This window comes from Mus caroli, unplaced genomic scaffold (genome assembly GCF_978045245.1).
Source record: "Mus caroli unplaced genomic scaffold, Mus_caroli_1 scaffold_12, whole genome shotgun sequence".
NCBI lineage: Eukaryota > Metazoa > Chordata > Mammalia > Rodentia > Muridae > Mus > Mus caroli.
This window is the reverse complement of record NW_028227267.1, coordinates 93,308,096-93,322,629: the sequence shown is the minus strand read 5'-3', so window position 1 is coordinate 93,322,629 and position 14,534 is coordinate 93,308,096.

The window sequence follows — 14,534 nt, the reverse complement described above, 5'->3', positions numbered from 1 at the left end:
AGGCAAACTGAGTAGAATATTTTCTTAATGGAGGTTTCCTCTTATTTGATGACTTTAGCTTGTTAAGTTGAAAAAGAAACCCAGAACATTATATGAAGTGATATGCGTAAATATTTAATTCGTTGAATAGAACAAATAAATAACTTGAATAAACTGTTAAATATACTTTAATAATAAATGACTGATTTGCATTTACTTTTAAAACATGTTTTGTTTTATTATCAATAGATGCAATAAAACACCTATCCACTTGCTGAATACGATAACAATTTCAGGAGAACTTCAAGGGAAATGACAAAACTATTGATGTGCCTTGACATCCTGTAAAGTAGAGTAATAAAAGGCTTACTACTTGGGCAATTACTTCCAAACAATGAGCATTGTTTCCTTGAACTGGTTTAGGTGCACATTAAGAATTCTAACACACCTGACATTGAGTAGCAGTAAATGACAGAATGGCTCACACTAGAAAAGGATACACAAATAAAAAGCAAGACCCAGAATATATTTTATATATTTCTTTAGAAAATATATTCTAAAAACATATATTTAGAAATTGTGTGTGTGTGTGTGTGTGTGTGTGTGTGTGTGTATGTGGAGAGAGAGAGAGAGACAGAGAGAGAGACAGAGAGAGAGAGGGAAATGTGTGTTTAGAAAAACAAACATATTCATCCTACAGGGGAAATTTTCTGTGATACAATAAAAGTATAGAGCCATATGATGTAAGAGCAGCACTGTATATATTCATGCATGTGTCTACATGTATATTCAACATTGTTCATTTAAGAAAATGACAAATTCCCATTTTATAAGTCGAATTGCCATATTTTCTCTTCACACTGCAAATTCATGTTTCTTTGTTTGTGTTATCGATTGGTATTTACATAGGATTTCTTAGAAAATACCATGTACCTGTATTATCTGAGCTTCTTTTGTGAACTGATTTGACAGAACTGAGACAAGAGTCAGGAACCTCAATGTTTAAGATGCCACTGTAGTATGCATCAATCATCTGGCAGCTAATAGGAGGGCTGCTGACCTAAGGACTATACTTTGAGAAAAATCAAACACTTAAAAAAAATAGTTGGTTTTAAATTCTTACAAAATAAACAAACAAATAAAGAAGCACACAAAAAACATCCACAAAATTCCTGAAATTATTGCTAGAAGTAGAACAAATTGTGACACAATTTGCTACAATATCTAGGAAAATACCATACCTCTTAATCTGATGACAGGGAGACATTTCTCTAATATATAGAAGGAAAAATACTCTAATTTACAGAATGATTTTAACTCAGGCTACATTTTATAAATTCATTACAGATTGTCATTCATATATATATATATAGATATAGATAGATATAGATATAGATATAGATATATAGATATATATACTTTTGTTATTGGATATTTTTTGTATTTACAGTTCAAATGTTATTCTCTTTCCTGGTTTCTCCTCTGGAACCCTCCTACCCCATTAAATAATAGATACTGGTTGTATCATTTCATACTAGATAGATATTTTTATGAAAAATATTAAGCAATACAACACAGTTATTACAGAACTTCAAAATTACAGTTCTGAAAATCATCTAAAAAGAATTTTGTTTGACTCAAGGACACATAAACTTCTGCTAGATGTGTTCATGAATGAAAAATTATTGCAATAATTCTTAATAAAACAATATGTGCAGAGACTTCTTCAGAAATTTTTGTTGGGTACCCTATTGGGATGCTGTAAAAATTAGATGCACATATGTAAGATGAAAGCCCACTCTATAATTAAAGTATGACATGACTTTCATGAAACAAGCTACTGTTGCATCTTCTTGTCAAATACTCAAGACATTTGACCACACTTTATTAATAGATCTTAAGTTTCCAGAACTAAAAGTTTTGCATTGTATAGCTAGGGAATATAAAATAAATTTCAAGTCAAAAATCACTGATTATAGGTTAATATATCATAAATGATAAAGTAAATAATTTCATTAGTTATTATAACTCTGATCAAGTGAAACATGAATAACTTTTGAACATATTATGAAAATGTAGACATTAAAAGATGTAATACTATTATTCAGTTTTGAAATGAACAGACAAGAGACATTGGCTACTCATCTTTGTATAGATTAAAGAATAACTATAAAACATGCACTTATCAGAATAATATGTATTATTTTTCCTCTTTTGCCCTGCCCTCTAATCTCCTGCCAATGCCCTGATGGCTCTCAGGAACTGGAGCCAGAGGCGGGGTACCCAGGGAAACCCTTGAAGAGGCTGGGCTCCTAAGTGTGATGGATAATAATATGTATTTTAATGGTGATAATTACAAACTAAAATGTATTTACTAGCAATTGCCTATAGAAACAGCACCAAAGGAAAAACTGATGAGTGAAAAGACAAAGAAAGAATGACAAAGAAATTTAAGTCTTAATTTATAAGACTTCTTTATTAATTTCTTTTGAGCAATATGTACCATTACATAAATATATCTGTGTAAAACTTTTATTGACAGTTATGATTGTCATCTCAGAACCTTATGCTGAATAAGTCATCCTTTCTAGTGCTTACTGAACTCTGGCTGGCTAGTTCAACTCAGTTGTTCTGGCTCAAAACTTCTCTCCAAGAATACTGATTCAACATAGCTTTTCTCTGAATTGCTCTCTGTGGGGGAAAAAACCTGCCTTTACATTCCAGGAACAAAATTATCCTGGCTGAACTGTTTTGCACTGCGCTTAACTGAACTGCCTTGCACTCAACTCAACTGGCCTCAATTCCCCTGCACTTGCTGGACTCCCCTCCATTCCTGACTGTCTCAGTGCTGCTCTCATTCCTCATTTTGTCTATCTTCCCATACCTGATCCCTTTTTGCCTCCCACTTGCTTCCAGAGGAATCTCAAATTGCCAAGGAGGAGTTAAAAAAATGTTCAACATCCTTAGTGATCAGGACAATGCAAAACCGAAAGGACACCAAGATTCTACTTTACACCAGTCAGAATGTCTTAGAACAAAAACTCAAGTGACAGCAAAGACTGGCAAGGATTTAGAAAACACTCCTCCATTGCTGGTGGGATTTCAAACTGGTACAACCATTCTGGAAATCAATCTGGAGGGTCTTCAGAAAATTGGAAATAGATCTACCTGAAGAAACAGCTATATCTTTTGGCCTCATACTACCATACCACAAGAGTATGTGCTCCATTCTGTTCATAGCAGCCTTATTCTTAATAGCCAGAAGCTGGAAACAACCCAGATGTCCCTCAACCTAAGAATCAATGAAAAGAAAATGTGATTTAACTAAATAATGGAATACTATTCAGTTATTTAAATAAGAGGACATCATGAATTTTGTAATCAAAAGGATGGAACTAGGAAGTATCACCCTGAGTGAGGTAAACCAATCCCAATAGGACATGCATGGTTGTATTTACTGAGAAGTGGATATTAACCAAAAAGTACAGAATACCCATGATACAACCCATTGACCATAGAAGATTAAGAAGATGTAAGGCCAAAGTGAGGATGCTTTAGTACCACTTAGAAGGGAGAACAAAATAATTATGGGAAGCAGAGGGAGGGGAGACACATGTGTTCTTATTGTAGACCATAATTCATTTTCTATATGATTTTCTTTTCTTATAAATTTATTTAATAACATTTGAATGTATGAATCTGAACACATATGTGGGCAAGCACATTCTAAGTCCAGACAAGAATAGGTATTTCTGAGAGCTGAAGTTAGAACAATTCTGAGCTTCCCAATAAGGGTGCTGGGATCCAAACTCAAGTCCCCTGCAAAGGAGGTATGCACTTTTAATTGCTGAGCCATCTCTCTAGACCCCATTATCTCTTTTAACTTAGGTTTTCTTTCCATTGTATATTCATAGCAACCCCAAAAGAATATTTAATATTTAACCCATATATTGGAATTAACACTCAAAATATAGTTTATAAGTGTCCTGCTTAGTCTTATGTCAAACACACACACACAACCTAGAGTTATCTAAAAAGAAGGAACCTTAATTGAGAAAATGCCTCCATATCACTTAGCTGTAAGAAATTTTCTTGGTTAATGATTGATGGTGGAGGCTCAACCCATTGTGGGTGATTCCGTCCTGGGCTTCTGGCCCTAGGTGCTAGAAGAAACTGGGCTGAGCAAGCAGTGATGGGCTCATTACTATGGGTACAAGGGTTCTTTTCACACCTTGACATAAAATAATAAATTATTTTATGTTCAAGGAAGAAAAAGAGAAGAAATTAAATTTCAATTTTAAGACAAAAATTATTGCATGGTTTCTTCTTCAATAGAGAGAGCTGTAGCTTCTATGTATACATTGAGAAAATTATTCAGTTTTACAGCTTTAAAATATGTCCACATAGGAATATATATTATTATTTCCATTTTGTGATTTTATGCATATAAATTTACAAAGAAGTTGATCTTTTTTAGAAAGTGAACCCCAGCAGTTTCTTTTTCAATGAAAGAAATGTTTTCTTCCAGCAGTTTGTTCTGATGTTCTATATGTCATGTTTGATTTCATTTCTGCTTTCTATCTCCTGAACTGCCTTCATCTATCCAGGCCTGATACAGGCAAGCAGCCCTGACATTCAAAGCAGAAGAATTTGAGTACATATACTTGGCATTCAGAATTCAGTACATTTTCCAGCTTGAGATACCTAGCCCTAACATCTTTCTAAGTGTTAAACCATGTATTTAGAAAATCATAATAACTCTATTTAAGATATTTATACCTTGGTATCTTATAGGATGTGTTACCTATTACTAAATACATTTTATTCATTAAAATATTTGAATATGGACATATACTTCTGAAAAACCCCACATCATCTTGTATTCATTTAAAGTCATGTCTGTAGACTACTAACCAGTTTAACAGTTACTCAACACTCAAATTAGGAATCATTATTATTTTTGTCAGCATTTGATAACACAGATATTGTCCCATTATTTTACAACTAATAGTTAATGCTATATTATTTGTTATGTAATAATATTTAAAGATACAATTCTGAAGAAAGAGAAATGCCATGCTCAGATGAAACATGGGTGCCCTAGTAATCTAATTGATATAAAGATACAATTTTGAAAGTAATTTGATATCACACCCATCATTTTTAGGAGATTGAAGGTTCTTGACCCAAATTATAGTACCAGATATGAGTTAATTTCCATGGAGTACAACTTAATTACCCTGGAAAATGATATGGTTCCTCATAATATCCCAGACCACTATTTCACCAAGGAGCAATTTGGCAAAGCTAATCATTATGCTAGCACCAGGGTTCATGACTGGAAAAGGGTGACTTTCTCTACCAGAAGCCTATGTAGCACTCTCTAGCACCATGAAAACTACTCAACTGGAAGAAAGTTCCATGTCTGTACAGTTTTGATTGCTCCATATACTTTTACAAACATGTGCATTGACTTCAACAGCAGACTTTGCCATTGGCTTTGAGGGTCTATGCAAGAGAAATATCAAATTTCTGTATTGCTATAGACTAGAGAGAATGTTGAATGCAAGAGGCATTTACAACAGATAGGGAAAGAACCCATGAAATAACCTGCTGGCTGTGGAACTGCTAACAGCTGTTGGCTGCTGGGTCAGGAAAAATCAATTTTATTCAGAAAATTGGCCCCTGGTAGGATGCCCAAATTCCTGAGGAAGACTGGATTCATGCACACACCTGAGTAACTGAGGGAGTTATTTTTTAAAAGATGGCGTGATGATTGAAAGGGACATGGTGAGAGGCGCTATGACTAGAGTAGGTGGTGAATAGACAAGGACACATGCATTAAATTAAGAAAAGAACTATAGTAAACAAAATTAATCACACTCAATAGGTAAAATGATTTTCATAGTTTATTGATCATAGTTTAGCTTATGAGTAATCTATAATTATTAAAACCTTCATTTAAAAACTTGTTAAAATTTATTTTAGTCACCAGGCAGTGGTGGAGCATGCCTTTAATCCCAGCACTTGGGCGGCAGAGGTAGGCTGATTTCTGAGTTTGAGGCCAGTCTGGTCTACAGAGTGAGTTACAGGACTGCCAAAGCTATACAGATAAACCCTGTCTCGAAAAAAATAATATTTTAGAAAAAGATAATGAAAAATACTTTTCTTCATCAGTCTTATCCATTTCACAATGTATGATACAAATGCAATGGACATTTCAATGATAGGAAATCATGTGGCTACATAATTTTATTTTACTATTGTTGGTAAGACAGTTTTTAGTAAATATCTTCGGGAGTGCAAGTAAATGTTTCTATATTAATTTAGAGAATTTACAGTCAGTCATATCACTTTACAATATAAAAATAATTGAAGGGTTTATTATGTAATAAATAGCATTATAGTACACCATCTTACTTAAAACCATGTAAACAGGGAATGATGATTGGTCCCACAGTTCATTGCCTGTGTAGTGATCTCTAAAGTTCCTTGGGCCAGCAGCTTTGGTTCACATTAGCAGTCGTTTGCGAAATAAATTTGCAGGGTTTCCATGCTCACAATTCTTGGTAACTAATGAGAACTATTATCCTAGTAGGCTTGTCCAATTTTTAATCAATGGCATGTGTGTGTATATATATATATATATATATATGTGTGTGTGTGTGTGTGTGTGTGTGTGTGTGTGTGTGCCATCCCCCACAATGCTATAAATTTGACCAAACTCAAAAGGTAAACTTACCAAGTATTATAGGACCTTTGTAATTATTTTGATACTAATCTGCACATTTATCAAGGTTGAGCTCTATAAATGAGGACTTAAGTGGCTGCGTGGTAAGATTAGCTATACCTTACAGCTTTGGCAAGAGATTTTATAGCCTATTTGTCAACAATTATCAACGCAGTACAAACTCCTCCCTTAGCTCTTCTACACCTGGCTTCTCTGAATTGTAGTTTGTGTTTTTAAGAAATAAAAAGGAAAAGCTAATGATCACAAATTATTTATTTAGGTACACTATTTATTATATATTAGTATAATAGATTTGGGTTTTCTTAGGTGTGATTCAGACCACTGCTACCTGAACACTCTGTATGCATGTCACACTGTGAACAAACCATTTTTTAAATTTGTCCTGGGACAGTCTTTGTCTGTAATGAATTTATACTATTCTCATTTTAAAGTTCTGACAGTAATAAATACCAATAGAAAGGTGACAATGGCGTGAGTGGCTTTTGAAAGCTAGATATTTTTTATAAATGCTTAGAAAATATGCTCCATACATGACCCTCACTTCCTCTCTGTTTTTCCTCACTCAGAATTACTTCACTGTTTGAATTCTTAGTAGTATAAATTCTAAATACAAGAGTAAGTTTTGTATGACATTTCTCTAGATACATATATTGCACACTGATCCTGTGTGTCCCTTCTGCTAACTAGCTTTCAGGTTTCTTTCAGTTAGGACCGTTAGAGCTTTCTTTTTCTAGCAAGATATGGCTTAGTCTGTAATTAGAAGTTTAAATGCATTTTCATAAAATTCATAGTTTTGCTTTCAGCTTCTCAAATTATTATAAACATGGCCTCAATTATCTTTCCCAAACATGTTGCATTTTCTCAAATGCCCTTACAGCATCCAATTATATTTGTCAGTGGACACAACTTTCTTTGATGTGTTTTGTGTTCCTGTGGCTGTGTGAAGAACCTGCAAGCAAGACACATCATTAGCTTTTGTCCTTGTATAAGGCTTCAGTGGCAACATGCACTTATTTATAACAAAACACACCATATCATCTGTCCAATGTTCTCTTCATCTTAGAAAACACCAAAACAAAAATATTTCTTAGGTATTTTGATTACTACATTCACTTAGTTATATATTTAGAACATTGGTGTCTAAATCTTAGTATACCTATATGTATCTTAGATTGTATTAGTCAGGGTTATCTAGCAGAAGGGATGCACAGAACTTATGGGTAGTCTTTATATACTAAGGGAATTTGTTAATGACTCACAGTCTGTAGTTGGGACTCCCCAACAATGGTCAGCAGCAGCAGTGAATGGAAGTCTAAGGATCTAGCAGTTGCTCAGTCCCACAAGGCAAGCCGACAAAGAGTTGAGAATCTTCCCTCTTTCAATGTCCTTATGTAGGTCTCCAGCAGAAGGTGTGGCCCAGATTAAAGGTGTGTGCCACATGTCAGGATCTGGGACTTCCTTTGTCCCAGATGACCTTGAACTCAGAGATCTCCTTGACTTAGTCTCCTGGGATTCATAGCCACTGTGCCTCAAAGTCTCCATGCCAAGATATAGGTCAGAAACTTGTATCTCCCAGTCTCAAGATTAGGATCACAGTGGAGCCTTCCAATTCTGGATTGTAGTTCATTCCAGATATAGTCAAGTTGACAATCAGGAGTAGTCACTACGTAGATATCATATCTATTTTTTCTCTTATCAGAATGACTTAGAGTAACTTTGAAACTACTGTTTACACAGTAACTCAGAAAAATTAACTAACATACACAAGTTTTTTTTCTTTGCAAAATAGTTACCTTATTTAATTATAATCACATACTAACATGTTGATTCAAATAAAATATTTTTTCTCCTCCAATTGATAAAAGCTACTTCTGCCAGATTTGTTCATATAGTTTCTTTTTTCCTTTTCCTTTTCCTTTTCTTTTTCTTTTTCTTTTTCTTTTTCTTTTTCTTTTTCTTTTTCTTTTTCTTTTTCTTTTTCTTTTTCTTTTTCTTTTTCTTTTTCTTTTTCTTTTTTACACTCCAGATTTTATTCCTCTTCTAATCTACCCTCCAACTGTTCCACATTCTATACCTCCTCCCTGCCCTATTATCTCAATGAGGATGTTCCCCCAACCCATCTCACCAGATCTCTAAACTCCCTGGGGCTTCCAGTCTCTTGAAGGTTAGGTGCATCTCCTCTGAATTAACCCAGATCCTGCAGTCCTCTGTTGTATATGTGTTGGGGGCCTCATATCAGCTGGTGTATGCTGCCTGGTTGGTATTCCAGTGTCTGAGATACCTCATGGGTCCAGGTTAAATAAGACTGATGCTCCTCCTACAGGGTTGCTTTCCTCAGCTTTTTCCAGCTTTTCCCTAATTCAGGGACAGTGGGCAGCAGCTTCTCTCCATTGGTTGGATGTAAATATCTGCATCTGACTCTTTTTGCTGCTTGTTGGGTCTTTCAGAGGGCAGTCAAGATAGGTCCTTTTTTTGTGAGTGCACAATAGCCTCAGTAATAGTGTCAGTTCTTGGGGCCTCCCCTTGAGCTGGATCCCACTTTGGACCTGTCGCTGGACCTTATTTTTCCCCCCTGAGATTCCTCTCCATTTACAGCCCTGTAGTTCTTTCAGACAGGAAAAAATGTTGTTCAGAGTTTTGACTGTGGGATGGCAACTCCACTTCTCACTTAATGCCCTGTCTTTCTACAAGTTTCCTCTCCTCACTGTAGGGCACTTCATATAGGGTCCCTACCTTTGAGACCTGAGAGTCTCTCACCTTCTAGGTCTTTGGTACAATCTGGAGGGTACCTCCAATCTCAGATCTCCCATGGTGGCATGTTTCCATTCTTTTTACTGGCCCTCAGGGCTTCAGTCCTTTCCCCACACCAAATACCAGATCATGTTCCCATTTCTTCCACCCCATCCCTTTCAACCCAGGTTCCTCCCTCTGCTCTTGTGATTGCTTTCTTCTCCCTCTCAAGGGGGACTGAGGTGTCCTCACCTGGGCTGTTTAGCTGGTTGACCTTTTTGAGTTCTGTGGACTGTATCTTGGGTACTCTGTACATTTTTGGCTAATATCCACTTATTAGTGAGTACATACCATGCATATCCTTTCAGGTCTGAGTTACCTCACTCAGGATGGTATTTTCCAGTTCCATCCATTTGCTTGCAAAACTCAGGATGTCCTCATTCTTAATAGCTGAGTAGTATTCCATTATGTAAATGAACCACATTTTCTGTATCCATTCTGCTTCCCTGGCATGATAGTACTCACTACTCACCACCTTCTTCTTCTTCTCTTCTTCTTCTTCTTCTTCTTCTTCTTCTTCTTCTTCTTCTTCTTCTTCTTCTTCTTCTTCTTCTTCTTCTTCTTCTTCTTCTTCTTCTCCTTCTCCTTCTCCTTCTCCTTCTCCTTCTCCTTCTCCTTCTCCTTCTCCTTCTCCTTCTCCTTCTCCTTCTCCTTCTCCTCCTCCTCCTCCTCCTCCTCCTCCTCCTCCTCCTCCTTCTCCTCTTCCTCCTCCTCCTCCTCTTCCTCCTCCTCCTCCTCCTCCTCCTCCTCCTCCTCCTCCTCCTTCTTCTTCTTCTTCTTCTTCTTCTTCTTCTTCTTCTTCTTCTTCTTCTTCTTCTTCTTCTTCTTCTTCTTCTTCTCCTTCTCCTTCTCCTTCTCCTTCTCCTTCTCCTTCTCCTTCTCCTTCTCCTCCTCCTCCTCCTCCTCCTCCTCCTTCTCCTTCTCCTCTTCCTCCTCCTCCTCCTCCTCCTCCTCCTCCTTCTCCTTCTCCTCTTCCTCCTCCTCCTCCTCCTCTTCCTCCTTCTTCTCTCAGTTCCCTTGTCAGGGGAAAACTATAGTTGGGTCTCTGTCCCCTTGCTCAGCCAGTGGCTGCAGGTAACTTTATTTACCAATTAGTACCAACTGAGGCAGGGACATGCAGGGTCTTTCATGCAGCATTCTCTTGTAAATTTTTGAGAACACAATGTGATGGTTTGTATATCCTTGGACCAGGGAGTGGCACCATATGAAGGTGTGGCCTTGTTGGAATAGGTGTGACCTAGTTGGAATGGGTGTGTCACTGTGGGTGTGGGTATAAGATCCTCACCCTAGTTGCCTGGAAGTCAGTCTTCCACTAGCCGCCTTTGGATGAAGACATAGAACTCTTGGCTCCTCCTGCGCCATGCCTGCATGGATACTGTCATGCTCCCACCTTGATGATAATGGACTGAACCTCCGAACCTGTAAGCCAGCCCCAATTAAATGTTTTTTATAAGACCTGCCTTGGTCATGGTGTCTGTTCACAGCAGTAAAACCCTAACTAAGACACACAATTAATATAATACAAGCAATAGACCAAATCCACAGAAGTAATGTGTTATATAAAATGCCCTGAGTCAATATTTTTAATGAAAATACCAATGGAAAGCTGACTTCAGTAAATGACCCAATGACAAACTGTTGAGAATGTGGTAAATGTGGAAAAGTTCTCTCCAAGAGTCCCACCTCAGCAGGCTTCACTGTATCCATATACTGTGAACCTGTGTATGTGTGTGGTGAGCGTGGAAACTCTCACCTGACTGAAAGTTAGTGCAGTGTAATGAATGGACATAGTTATGCATGTCATACTACACTCCTTTCCTACCCTCGATAGCCCCACTGTATTGTGGGCAATATTATATATCTGAGCTTTGTCAGGGTGTTGTAGGCACATTGACACTATCACTTCCAGGCCACCCATCCACAGACATCCTTACATCAGTCCACTCAAGTTTTTCATACTCAGTGAAACTGAAGTGCAGGGGTCTCAGGATGGCCCTGAGAGTCATAATTAGAGGCATGAGAATCCTTGATTTTAAAGTCATCCTGGGGTGTTATCTAGGTAGAGGGGACATTAGACTAGTGGGAGTTACAATAATCAGAATATACATGTATGGCATTGTGAAAAAATGAAATAACAGTTATTTAAAAACTATAATGAGATACAATATCACACCCATTAGGATGGTTACATGTTAAAAAATAGTAAAGCCAAAAATATTAAATATTGATAGCAATGTAGAGAAAATGGAATTATTGTTCTGTGACTTGTACTCAGAATCATTTTGATTATTATAACTTGCCATATGCACTTTAGGATCAACATCTCACTTTTACCTTTGAAAAGCTTAAAGAAATTCCAATAGGGATTGTGGGAGGTCTACCATTTTAACAGTATTTTTGTTCTACTCCATGAACTATAAATAAATGTTGCCTCATCTCTCTAAACAGTGGATTTTAGATTCTGATTTTGGTCTAGATTTTAAAATGTATATTGTTTTAAATAATATTATAAGTTGAATAATTTCTGTAATGATATTTTTAGTTTTTTGACTTAATATATGCAAATATAAATTCTGTTCTTTATACAATCTCATCTATAACCTTGCTTTTCTTTTTTCAAGACAGGGTTTGCCTTTGTAACCCTGGCTGTCCTAGAACTCTAAATAGTCATTTTACACACATGTTTAAATACTCTGTAAATTTTCTTTTTTTTTTTTCTCTAACTGCAATACTTTTAATATGTGGAAGCAGCCTGTAAATAAATCTTCATTATGATTTTGAATCAAGGAGACAACTTCATTCATTTGGATTCAACTCATCAAGGAGACAACTTCTAGATAGTTTTACAATGTATTTCCAGAGAGGATTAGCCTGTAAATAAATACCACCCTTATAGAGTGCAACATCATTTCCAGGGCTGGAGTCCAAGACAGGATTATAATGTTAAGCTAAATGCAAAACAGGAGCTAAGCTTCAGGATTCATCTCTTCCTGCTACCTGACTAAAGATGCAATGTGATCAGTTACAGGATTTCTCCACAACCAGGGCTGGAGCAGTTATCACCAATCCTTTCTCTCCATGAAAGACTATGCTCTAAAACTTTAAGCCGAAATAAACACTATTTTCCTTAAGAAGTTGTTATTCATTAACAAATATAGAAAATCGTCAACAAGGAGTAGAAACAGTGCCGTGGTTAAGCCAACCATGTTGTCTGCAGGTCTTATGAATAGTTGTGATTAAGTCAACTATATGGTAATCTGGAATTGTGCTGTGGCTAAGTCATCCATGTTGTCTGTAAGCATTAGTAATTACTGCTGTAGTTAAGCCAATCAGATCACCTGTAAGTTGTAAGAACAGCAATGATTAACTCAATTATGCTCTCTTTAGCCTTTTGGAAGTTGTTTGCGCAAAGAGTATGAAGGTGCAGACTGGAGAGGCCCTAGAATGAATGGCGTAAGTAGAGTGAATGGGTCACTATGATGGACACTGGGTAGAACAGAATGGTCAGAGAAACATAAAGACTGGCAGCTAAATCCAAGTCACTCACACTACATTCTGACCAAAAAAAAAAAAAAAAAAGAACAGAACACAGAACAAAACAACAGAAAGAAAAACAAAGCACACATGCACACACACACACACACACACACACACAACCACTTGCTTTCTGCATGAAAATCTGAATGAAGAATATTATGAAAACAATAGAGGAATTAGTTTGGCCAAGGAAATTTTGAGACTGAGCAGGATTCAGGCTACAGCATGGACATTGTTCTCTAGCAAATTCACTATAACAGAGCATTAACCGAGGCAGAAAGAGATGAAAAACTATGAGTTTGTAACAGACATGAGTTTAAAATGTCAGAGAAGGGGGCTGCAAATAAGGTATCAGCCATTTATTAAATAGTAACACAATTAATAAGCATGTAATATTCTATGAAGGGATGTTAGAAAAGGTACACTAAAAGTGAGTCCTCATCCACCAATTTATAAAAGTACAGACTTGTTTCCAGGAGAAAGTATAAACGACAAATGCCACTAAAGAGCTCCCTTCCCCAGAACAACTTAGAAGATTTTCCCAGGTTCAGATAGAAAGGTATGCAGAGGGTCCTACAGAATCAGATAAGAGTTCATCTCAAGGTGGCACCACAAACATTTAACAACATTCACCTTGTTTTCAGGTTGGAGAAATGCAAACTGTATATGGTCACAAAGACTCTCTCAAGCTCCTGGAAGTCTGCAGAGGTCAGGGAATGCAGTTCAAGGTCTGATTTCTTTCAGGAAGGCCCAAAGAAATCCTTTGAAGCACCATGAAGCTGAAGCATTAATTACAGTGACGGCTCTAGGATGTTGGCTTTGTCAGGACTGTAGATGATTGTCAAGGAAAGATGCAGACATGTTATACGCATGCTTCCTGTAAGATATGTTTTATTTACTACAGGAATATTTGAAAATCTGGATTCATCTCCTTTTTCAGCATTCATCTGTATCTGATAAAACAAATATGTTTAATACCAATACTTAGTATATCAGAAAGTATGACATGGACTTATTGAATTGTATCAACAAGAAGTTAGTATATCTGTAATAAAAATAAAATCTTATAAGTGAGACAGGTGTTTGGGACTGTAGGACAAAGAAGGAATTGATAGAGAGAGGCAAGTGTAGGAAAAGGAATTGAGTGAGGTGTAGTCACAGTCCTATGTATCAAATTCTCATATTTAAAATATAGTGTGACCTTTAAATGAAAAATAAAAGAAGAGCATCCCCTTTTCTGAGTATGACAGTAAAGCTATATTCATTGCCAATAAAACACACCTATGAACACATCATTACTAAATAATGCAATAGATATTTTTGTATTGCTTTGTTGATTCAGAAAATTGAATTCACTTATCAACCATGAAAATAGAAGAAGCAAAACAAAATAGCAGAATATTTGTCACTGTTTTTAAACCAGAAGAGAATGTCTATATATTTTCTTTCAGGACTCTTCTCCCTTGGCTTATACTGC